A 10,766-nucleotide genomic window follows, 5' to 3' on the forward strand; every position below is an offset into this window, starting at 1 on the left:
ATCCCAATAGCGGGCAAAGTATATTCTTAGGCAACTTTAAATATTTCTTATATGCTTGAGTCCTTAATGCCATCTTCATAACAACCAAGAAAAGACCTTCATCCTTATGTGTCCCAAATTTTACTTAGGAATATTCTTTATTTATACACACACGCAAACACTCCTATGGAAATTAATCCAGTCTTAATCCAATATCTTTTTTTAAAAAAGATTTTTTGTTTTTTTCCTTTTTCTCCCCAAAGCATCCCAGTAGTTGTATATTCCTCCTTGTGGGTCCTTCTAGTTGTGGCATATGGGACGCTGCCTCAGCGTGGTTTGATGAGCAGTGCCATGTCCGCGCCCAGGATTTGAACCAGCGAAACACTGGGCCGCCTGCAGCAGAGCGCGTGAACTTAACCACTCGGCCATGGGGCCAGTCCCTCAATATCTTTTTAAATGAGCTATTATTAAGAAAATACTCTTTGGAGCATACTAAGTGACTCCTGTTATTTAATATAAGCAATACAAATGCATTGTTCAAGATGTGATATAATACATCTTTCATGTTTTTGTTCATAACAGAAAAAAGATTTACATGAGAGTTTTTTTAAATTTCATTTTAAAGAAATTTACGTGCAAATGTTTTTCTCAAGATTTAACCTTCCCCCCACCCTTAATCATCTATTTGTACATATTCGTTACCATAGCAACGTTACATCATGACTCCTGGATTCTCATAATGAAAACAAAACAAAAACAACAAATAACTGAGGAGTTCATCAGCAAAACAGATTTTGGGTAAGAAAATCTTGCATAACTAAGGGAAGCAGATATTGGGACTTTAAACTGTAAAAATTTGATACAATTTCAGAATAACATTCCAAATTAATAAGGCAAATAAATGTGTGTAATAAGTGAACTTTCAAAATGACTGTTTGTTGAACTTTAAAAATGACTGGGATTTTTTTATCATATGGGTTTCTTTTATTATTATCCTTTCCAGAATCTGCCATGCCATGCATCTTAATTTCTTGTTTCATCTTGGAACGTGAACTTATCATGGAATGAGCATATGGTGAGGAGGCATACTATGATAATTTGCTGTATACTATCAAGGTCTAATCTTTTCTCATTTTACTGAATTTTTCCTTCCCTAAACTCACATCCCCCCTAAAGAATCACTCGTCTCCACTCATCTCATCTCTTAATCCCAGAAATCTTTGCGTTGGGGACTCTCAGTTTCACTTGTTGAATATCATGTTGAAATGATAATATTTTGAATATATTAGGTTAAATGAAATAAATTATTAAAATTAATTTCACTGCATGAACCATCTGGGTGGCATAGTGGTTAAGTTTACATGCTCCACTTCAGCAGCCCTGGGTTTGCGGGTTCGGATCCCAGGAATGGACCTACACACCACTCATCAAGGCATGCTGTGGCAGCATCCCACATAACAAAACAGAGGAAGATTGGCACAGATGTTAGCTCAGGGACAATCTTCCTCATCAAAAAAAAATTAATTTCATTTTTTTAATGTAGCTATTAGAAAACTTAGAATCATTATGTGATTCTCATTATTATTTTTGTTGGACAGTGCTCATCTCATGAATCCTCACTGAATGTCAAGGATTTTTCCTGTGCTTGAAATGGTAGGAGAAGCAAGACTTTTACTCCTTTTGTCTCTTCAATAGCAACCCATATTCAGTCAATAATAAGGTCACATTTATTCTTCTTTCATGTTGTCCATTGTCATTCACACTGTTATTTCCATAGTCCAAGCCCCAAGTAACAACATACTGAGTTGTTGTAATTACCAGCTAAATCATCTCCACAGCTTCATGTTATCCCCATCGTAATGTAACCTCAAGGCTGCCATCAGAACAACTTTCTATTAACATGACTCTGATTATGTTCTCCCCTACCCTCAAATCTTTAATGATCACCCTTGCCTATAGAATTAAGGCTAAATTCTCTAGCATACTGGTTCTCAAACTTTTTTATATCATGACCCCTTTACATTTCAGAAATTCCAAGGACCCCAGAAAGCTTATGTTGAGTTATATCTATCAACATTTACAATGTTAGAAATTTACATTGATAAATTCTTAAAACAAAGGAATACAAAAGCACAAATTCCATTAGCCTTCTAAGAGATGACCTCATTACACACCATGTAGCCTCTGAAAAGTTCCATTGTCTCTTTGTGCCAGAATGAGAGTGGAAAAGACAAATTACATTTTAGTATTACCTACAGAGGTAGTTTTCACCTCGTAGACCCCCAGAAGGTCTTGAGAACACACAGGGGGCCCTGAAGCACACCTTTAGAACTGCTACACTAGCTCATTTCTCTACATTCTCCCTAGGTGACCTCATCCCTTCCCATGACTTCAGTGTTTATTTCTGTGTTATGTGCTCAAGACCCCCAAATCTCCATCGCTAGCCTTGATCTTACTCCCAAACTCTGGATTTGTATGTCCTACTGTCATTTCTCTCTATACAACCCAAAAGTGGTCGAAACCAATTTGTACAACAGAAGCTGCTCCTCAAACCTGTTCCTCCTCCTGTCCTACTTCTCAGTAATTGTCACCGCTCAAGCCAGATACTTTGGATTTTTTCTTTATCTCTTCCCTCTGTCTCATCGTTTACCTCCAATAAATCAGCAGTTTCTATTGATTCTAACTTTTATAAAAATCTCTCAAGTTTTTTCACTTCTTTCCACCTCACTGGCACTATCCTATGTCAGATTATCATCTTCTGTTACTTGAAATGTCAAAAAAGCCTCCTAACTGGTGTCCCTTCCTTGAGGTTCACTCTTCTGCAATCTATTCCTGCCAACCCTTCAGCCAGAGGAACCTTTTTATAGCACTAATATGAGCATATCACTGAGAGCTATCTAAGACATATGGCCAGTTCTAACACTAGCAGGTCTAACATTGGCATCTGAAATCAGCTTGGCACATAGTAAGCACTCAATAAATACTTGTTGAATGAGTGAGTAAATGACATTTAAGATCCTCAACCTGATTTTCCCAAGTGTATCTCCATCTTTCCCTCTGCTCCCCGCACATCAACGCTGTGTTGAATAAATAAATTAGCTCAACAACAGCAGCATTTTTATAACTAGGTGTTCACGTCCTTTGTATTCACATTGTCCAACCACAGATGGTAGTTTGGGTAAAGTATAGCTAATGAGCGTGAACGCTAAAACTGAGAATGAGTAAACCTTAAAAGTGACCAAAGAATGTTTGTTACGGAATTTTCTGACTTGGGAGCTAACTCATCTCACTAAAAAGAAACTTGAGCTCTATATCAGTCAAGGTTTTTAATCGCAAAGAAAATAAATTTACCTTAATAAGTGTAAGTGGGAATTAAATTTATTAAAGAATGCTAAATAGCTTGTAGCTTCTCCAGAAAAGCCCATGAACCAGGCTTGGGAGTTACACAGCCGGGGACAGCATGCCACATGCTACTACAGACCTCAGAGATGCTGTGCCCCATCCTTCCACTGGGCACAGACAGTGCATCTTGCACCATCAACACCCTGAGGCTGGACAGTGGATGATTCTTCTAGAACCTCTCCAACTGCTGCATCTGAACACCAGCTGTGGCTTTCTGCACTCTAACTGTAGCTTCAAGGTGGCTTGGGAACGGAGCAGCAGGCTTTTATAAAGAGAAGCAAGGATTCACAAGGTGGGGAATTCCCTCCAAATAGGATGAATGTTCAAAAGTGCTACTGGTGCAAAAGGAATGACAAACTGGGCTCCAGAAGCCCAGGATTCTAATCTCACTTTTCCAGAATTTGGGCAAATTACCTAATCTTTTCAAAGTTACAGTTCGAAATTGAGGCTTCAGACCTCCCATCAGCCTTATTTAGCCACAACTTTACCACATTTTATATTCTTCACCTATAAAATGGAGAAATGTACCTCCAAGACTTATTTTGTGAATGGAATGCTTTTAGATTGTTATGAAAACGTGTTAATACTATTGTTATCACAAAATGGGCATGATACTATTTTCCCATGCACAAAACCTTTGATAATGAGATAAACATTACATGGAAGTCTTTTGAATTTTAAAAAAAGTTGGACAAATACAAGGAGTAGATTTTTTAATCACTTGTGTGAGAAATAAGAGTGTAGAATACTTCAATATAATTAAAATTTGCAAGGATTTAGTACTGTTGTTGGTGAAATTGTTTGGAAAATGTTTGATCTTTGTTTTCCTTTTCTGCTATGGTGATAAATGCAGTTTATGTGCAAATATTGGTGGCCATGAGTGATCTATTCCCAAATGAAAGGGGCCACATGATTGTCCTTGTTCCTTTCTATTTCCCTGTTTATTTGTCTGGCAGGGCCTTGGTTCTCCTTGTTTTTCAAAACAAAATGTAAAACACAAAATGTACAAAATAAAAAAGATTGCAAATGACAAAAGCCCTCAAAAATACTTAGCAAAAATAATCCTTTTCTATCTCCTCAGAGTAAGTCAGTTGTCCTTAAACTCAAAAGTCAGAGGTTCTTCTAGAACCTAACAGGGCAAGAAACTGAAGAGAACAATGATGGAAAGCACAACTGCCCAAGCTCCAGAGGTGCAAATTTAAGAGTGGTGAGAAGGTGAGATGCTGGGAGATCTCTATAAAATCCCAACTCAATCATTTCCTGTTGGATTGTCTGTGTGACCTATAGCTTTTACTATCCTGCCGCCAAGTGGGGTTCTTTTCTTGTGATAAGGGCCCCCGAATGTGTCTGTACTCTTAAAAGCTCACAGTAAGTCATTATCAACCCACCCATTTCCTTTGAGATGACTCCTAAATTCGAATTATTAACTATATAGCAAAGCATAACATTTTGGAACAGGGAGTACATTATTTTCTTGGTTTCCCCTTCTTATTTATTGTGTGGAGATGTAAAATACAGTGGTACCTCTGTTTGTGAATTCTCTGGCAATCAGATTCTCCTTAAGAAACTCTGCTATGGCTGGGGGAAAAAAGTCACTGAATACTTGGTCCTTCATTGAAAACCTAGTTGTCTCGTAGCTTGCCACTCCTCACACAGGGCAGAAGGAGTTGGAGCAGGACCTGTTGTCCCAATATCCAGTTGAAAGTACATATGCCTCATCTAAGAGAAAAGGCAAAGTAACCCCACATGGTCTTTGATATTTCTAAGCTGTCTTCTTTCCCACCCTTTTGCTCCCTCTGTCCTACACAAAGGGCTCCTAGTCTCTGACCCATCCCTCCCATTCAAACAAGAAAGGTTATGAAATCCTATGCTTATTGGTTGATAAATTATATTTCAGAATGAACAAAATTCTCTCAGGCTACTACTATAGCCGGGTATTTGTATATTGTGCCTTTAAGCCTTTTTTGGAAGAAAAATTTTTTTCTTAAATGACTTTCAGATAACAGCAACATGATCAGGGAGAAATCTGAGGACTATGGAGAAACTTGAAATCTTATGTAAAGAAGACACTAAAGATATTCCTCTAAGGAGACCAGAGTCTGGCTTAATAAATCAAGTCTAATATTTTCTGAGGTTTCAATGGAGAAATATTGTCGTGTGGGGAAGAGGTGGATGGATAGACTTTTCAATAATCAATTCTGCTATTAACACATGGGCCCAGAGAGTTGGCACACAGGGACACAAGTAGAAAATGTTCACCCTGTAATACTCCAGCTCAAATGTAGAACACAACTGTTCTCTAAATTCCTAGTACTAGAATTGACACAGGGCGAAGCGTTTAAACAAACTCCACTTAAAGCCCAGACAGAACGAAAAGGGAAACAAAACCAGATAGGAACATACAACCAGGCAGCACAGTTCATAAAATATCATTTGCTCGTGTTTTGTCTTGTGGTCTCCTAAAGGCATTTCCACCCAGCTCCAGGCTCATTTCCCTGTGGCCCATTCAGCAAAGGTCATCCTTTACAAGGGGGAGGCTGACCCCAAAGAGCAACAAACATTCCCTCTTGCCTTTTTAAAGCCTAACTTCTACATGTTCATTCTCAAGAATGAACACCTCTTCACCACATTGACTCCAAGAATATCCGACTCTTGCAAGGAAGACCCCTCACTCTCCTCCCACCCACGTCGGTGTGGCCTTGCACGTCACAGGAGAACCATGTCAGAATCCAGAGCAAAGAAACACCAAAGGAGACACACACATGCACACACACACACCGTGGCAAGGGACCCAATTCACTGCAATGCCAGATTTCTCTCTTTGTGGATGCTTGATAGTCAAGTCCGCACTCAAAGGCACCAAAGAGGAGTTTGCCTGAGGAGATTGGCCTATCCATTACCCTGCTGCAGCTATCTCTTAAAAGACCAAGCCCAGAAAATGAGAGAGAGGCAGAGAAGTGAACAACATGTTGTCATCTGCTTCTTCAAGAGTCCTGGAACATGTCGTGCTATAGTACAGACACATCTAACAAGCTCTAATGTCCTTAGGATAAATGAAATGGAGAACAAGGGTTTTTTAATACTCTTTCATAAACTTTGAAGGTCGAAGTACCCAATAGCACATAGCATAGGAGCAGATAGAAAACTTGCTATTTTCTATCTTGATTTGATTAAGACTGCTTCCACAAACCCCCAAAGTTTCACTTAAGCTTTAAGTTTTCTGTGCTATTAATACATCTTTAGTGTTTATATCAAAACACTACTGCTAATTGCTGTCTTTTCTTCATTCATCCCATAAGTGGAGTGACCATTACGTGATAGAAATGGCTTCTTGACACTTGAGTCAAACAGACCTAGATCCCAGCATGTCCTTTTGTTAATAAAAATCTAACTAAATCGACATAATTACTCAGAAATATTTATTTAATGCCTACAACTTGGAAGGTATTATTCCGTAGTCCTATAATACACAAGAAGATAAATTTGGTCCCGTTGTTTCAAAAAAATGGACTTATTTTGTTGAGACATTTGAGTTATTGTCATCTCTGCCATTTGATAGCTGTGTAACTATGGTCAAGTTAGTCCTTGGGTCTCCATTTCCTTTCTCATGAATTCTCACCGGGGAATTCTGAGACTTACACTAGAATTAGTAACATGATGTTTTAAAGCCCTTTTACATTGTAAGCACTCGATAAATGTAAAGACCCATCCTCTTCTTTCCTAGTTTTTGCCAAAAATTGTGTTTAGACTTGTCTTCTCCCAAAATGACATAGAAATAGTTAGTAACATTAATTTTTAATAATTTCCACGAGGTAAAATCATGTAACTGATTGGCATCTTACACCTAACTCATGCAGCTGGCACACCACTTGTCACTTAATCCATTCAATTCCTACTTTGTGCCGTGCACTGTGCCATATACTGAGTATGTAGTGTGAAAAGAGAAATGTCATCCACTTGTCATGAAATTTATGTCAAACAAAAAGATGTTAAACATCTACTTATATAATTAATTAAATTTGATCAGTATTTGAAAGGGCACATATAGGATACTATAAAAATTATAATAGGTTGAATCGGTCAGAGGTAACAGGGAAAGTGTCTGTTAGGAAGTGTGTTGAGCAGAGCTTGAAAGTAGAACAGAAAGTAGTTAGGTATTGTGTGTGAGTGTTTGTTTGTGTGTTTGAAGGACTCAACGCAAGAAAGCACTTGGTTTTAGAGGAACCTGAATAACGCCAGTGTGGAAAGTGCTAGAGATGAGTCTGAAAAAATATTCAGCTCACGGGGGTACCTTTTAGGCCACGTTAAGGATTTAGGTCTTAATTTTTAAAGTAATGGGAAGTCACTGAAAAATTTAAATAAATTCAGATCGTAACGTTAAAATATCACTGTAGCTTCTAATGTGGAGAATGGGCTGTGCCTAGGCAAGAGTGAAATCTAGGTCACTAGCTGGGAGGATTATTCAGTCATCTGGGTGAAAAAAGATTTCTGGCAGGAACCAGTTTTGGCAGGGACGATAGAAGGGAATTGTACTGAGGGAGGAGGAGACGGGAAAGGAGAGGAATGACTCAAGGTAACCCCCAGGGTTCTGATGTCTGCACTGGGTGGGCAGAGATGCTGTGCACTCAGAGAGCAAACACTGAGAAGAGTCAGGTTGGATGTGTATGAATTCCACTTAGATGTTGAGTTCCAAATGACTGTGAGACACCCAACTAGAGCTGAGGAGCCAGTAGTTAGATATATAGGTTTAGGACTTACAAGATTAGTTTTGGCTAGAAGCAAAAATTTGAGAGTTCTCTTGGTATGCAGGGGGTAACTGAACCCAAGGCTGTGGATAAGATTTTCCGGATACATGTTTTCAGACCAGACAGTCACTGACGCTGTCTTAAGCATTTTCCTGATTTTTTTATAGTCTCCTAGCAAAGCTCACAACTGGTTCAATCCAACTTAAAATGTTTTCAAGAGTCATATTCTGTAAGGTAAGGCTTTGAATTTTAACCAGTTACTGATTGTAACTACTTGAGAAAATCCAAAGTTTTTTCCTGAGAAAAATGTTGACGCTACGCCTAAATACCACTACATTGCCCAACCCCTGTGCTGGCGTGTTGATCTTTTGATCATATACTCAAGTGTACACAAGTGAAAGAGAACTTTGCCCCTTCAAATCCAAGGTTTAAACCATATGGCTCTCATTTGATTCACAACACAATATAGCTGCATAACAGCTATTTCTCAGAAAATCCGATCATGAATGAAAAAAATCCATTTTTGCCTGAGATGAGTATTTACAGGGGGGAAGGGAAGCAGGATGCAGTCCTCTGCTAAGTCAATAGAAAGAAAAATGTCACTGGAGGTGATTGTATTATTTCAGTCTGCTGTATAACCCTAACTGGGGATCATTTCCTTGTATCTTTGAAGGTTAAGGTATCAAAAGAACAAATTTCTACAGGATTTTAAAGCTCTGCCTCCTTCTTAGGCATGGAGCTGCAGAAAAAGAAGAAGGTTTGAAAAAGCTAAATTTTTAGTTTACATTCTTCTGTGTTCCATAAAGAATCTGAGATGCCTTACAAGAATACATGGAATGAAATATACATATTCAAAACAAGAAAAAATACAAACTGGAGTAGATGGCTATGACTGAGGGAAAGGTCAGATGCAAATATAGGCCAAAGACCTCTAGACAAGTACCAAAGCCGGATTGCAACTTTGAGTCTGAAATTTTGACTTCTAAGTAAAGGGATACACCATTACATTCTTTAAAGAAAGATGTTTTTTCTTTCCTCCAAAGGTAATTTATTGCTTGGGGTTTGTTTAGAAGACGTTGAAGGATATATTTAAAAATACACTCAAAAATATCCCTAATGTAAATGTGGTAGTAGATTTTATATAGCTATTTCTGGCAGTAGTCTTCATTCAAGACATAATTCCAAAAACAGCTCAATAGGAGCAATTTTGTGAGGTGAGAGAAGTGGAGGGAAGATGATCAATGTGGCCCAAACACGTGGCTCTGTGATGACCTAACTTAATCCGTAGCTAAAAATCTGGCATCACTAGATGACGGACTCTCCACTACTGTAGATGAAATATCCCAAAGGAATCTGATTAAAGCTCTGGATCTCCAGAAAAACAAACATAGCATAGATACACACACACACCCCCACCCACCCACACACACACACACAAACAACGTAGCATATAAATTCAGCAGGCTCACTAATCTTTTAGAGCCCAGCTTGGAATATGGGATCTTAAGTGCCTATAAAAAATTAAATTAAAAAAATTAGAGGTAGTATAAAGGAGTGTTTAAAAGTATATGCTCTGTGGGCCGGCCCCATGGCTGAGTGCTTAAGTTGGTGCGCTCCGGTTTGCGGCCCAGGGTTTCCCTGGTTCGGATCCTTAGTGTGGACATGGCACAGCTCATCAGGCCATGCTGAGGCAGCGTCCCACACAGCACAACCAGAGGCACTCACAACTAGAATATACAGCTATGTACTGGGGGGCTTTGGGGAGAAGAAGAAGAAGAAGAAGAAGAAAAGATGGACAACAGCTGTTAGCTCAGGTGCCAGTCTTTAAAAAAAAAAGAGTATATGCTCTGGCCTCAGACAGACCTCAGTCTGAGTCCAGGCTCTGCCACTTGCCAGCTGTAGAGCTTCAAGCAAGCTACTTAACTTCCCTAAGCCTCAGTTTTCTCATCTGTAAAATGGGGTCAATAATATTGTTTACTTCATTGCATCAAGAGGAGGATTAAATGAGATAATGTATATAAAGGGCTTAGCACAATGCCTTTAACATAGTAAAGGCTTAATTAATAGTAGCTATTAGTTATTAGCTTAATTAATTAATAACTAATTGGAGCTATTATTACTAGTCATGTTGTTTCCATTTCCCTGTATCACCAAGAACATTAGCAAAGTGGTGATCAATCCACAAAACACTATGCTTCTATGTGCATTGCTCTAGGAAGGGTATATATAGTCTTTTTTCAGATTTTCAGTGAGGTCCACGAGTGAAAGATGTAAAGACCACTGCAAGAAAACAAACATAAATTAGCTCTGTTCTTTCTGAAGGTACTGACTCAGCCTCTGTTCCTCACTCTCCATTTTGACAGGGCGCTCAAGAGATCAGGGCACGTATTTATCTTATATGTTGTTTCTCTAAGAAACAATAGTGGCCTCATTTAGTGGTCGCTAAATGTCACTAAGCTCTTATATTAATCTGATTCTGTTTCTGGACACTCCATTGTTGACCTTAATGTGCCTGACCCACCTGATAGATCCTTGGATGGGTCAAAGATATATTAACACAACAAATGATAGAAAACCTCCCAGGTAGATTACTGAGCTATGCAAAATTACTTTAAAATCCCTCCCATAATGCTGGCAGTT

The 10,766-nt window shown here is 38.7% G+C and overlaps 1 long non-coding RNA gene across 1 annotated transcript; it reads left to right on the forward strand.

The window, feature by feature from the left end:
• Positions 1-535: 535 nt before the first annotated feature.
• Positions 536-1,894, forward strand: LOC124237846 (uncharacterized). The gene is made up of 3 exons (XR_006888157.1): positions 536-777; positions 983-1,054; positions 1,578-1,894. It is a non-coding gene; the product is annotated as an uncharacterized LOC124237846 (long non-coding RNA).
• Positions 1,895-10,766: the final 8,872 nt, after the last annotated feature.

This window comes from Equus quagga, chromosome 4 (genome assembly GCF_021613505.1).
Source record: "Equus quagga isolate Etosha38 chromosome 4, UCLA_HA_Equagga_1.0, whole genome shotgun sequence".
Classification (NCBI taxonomy): domain Eukaryota; kingdom Metazoa; phylum Chordata; class Mammalia; order Perissodactyla; family Equidae; genus Equus; species Equus quagga.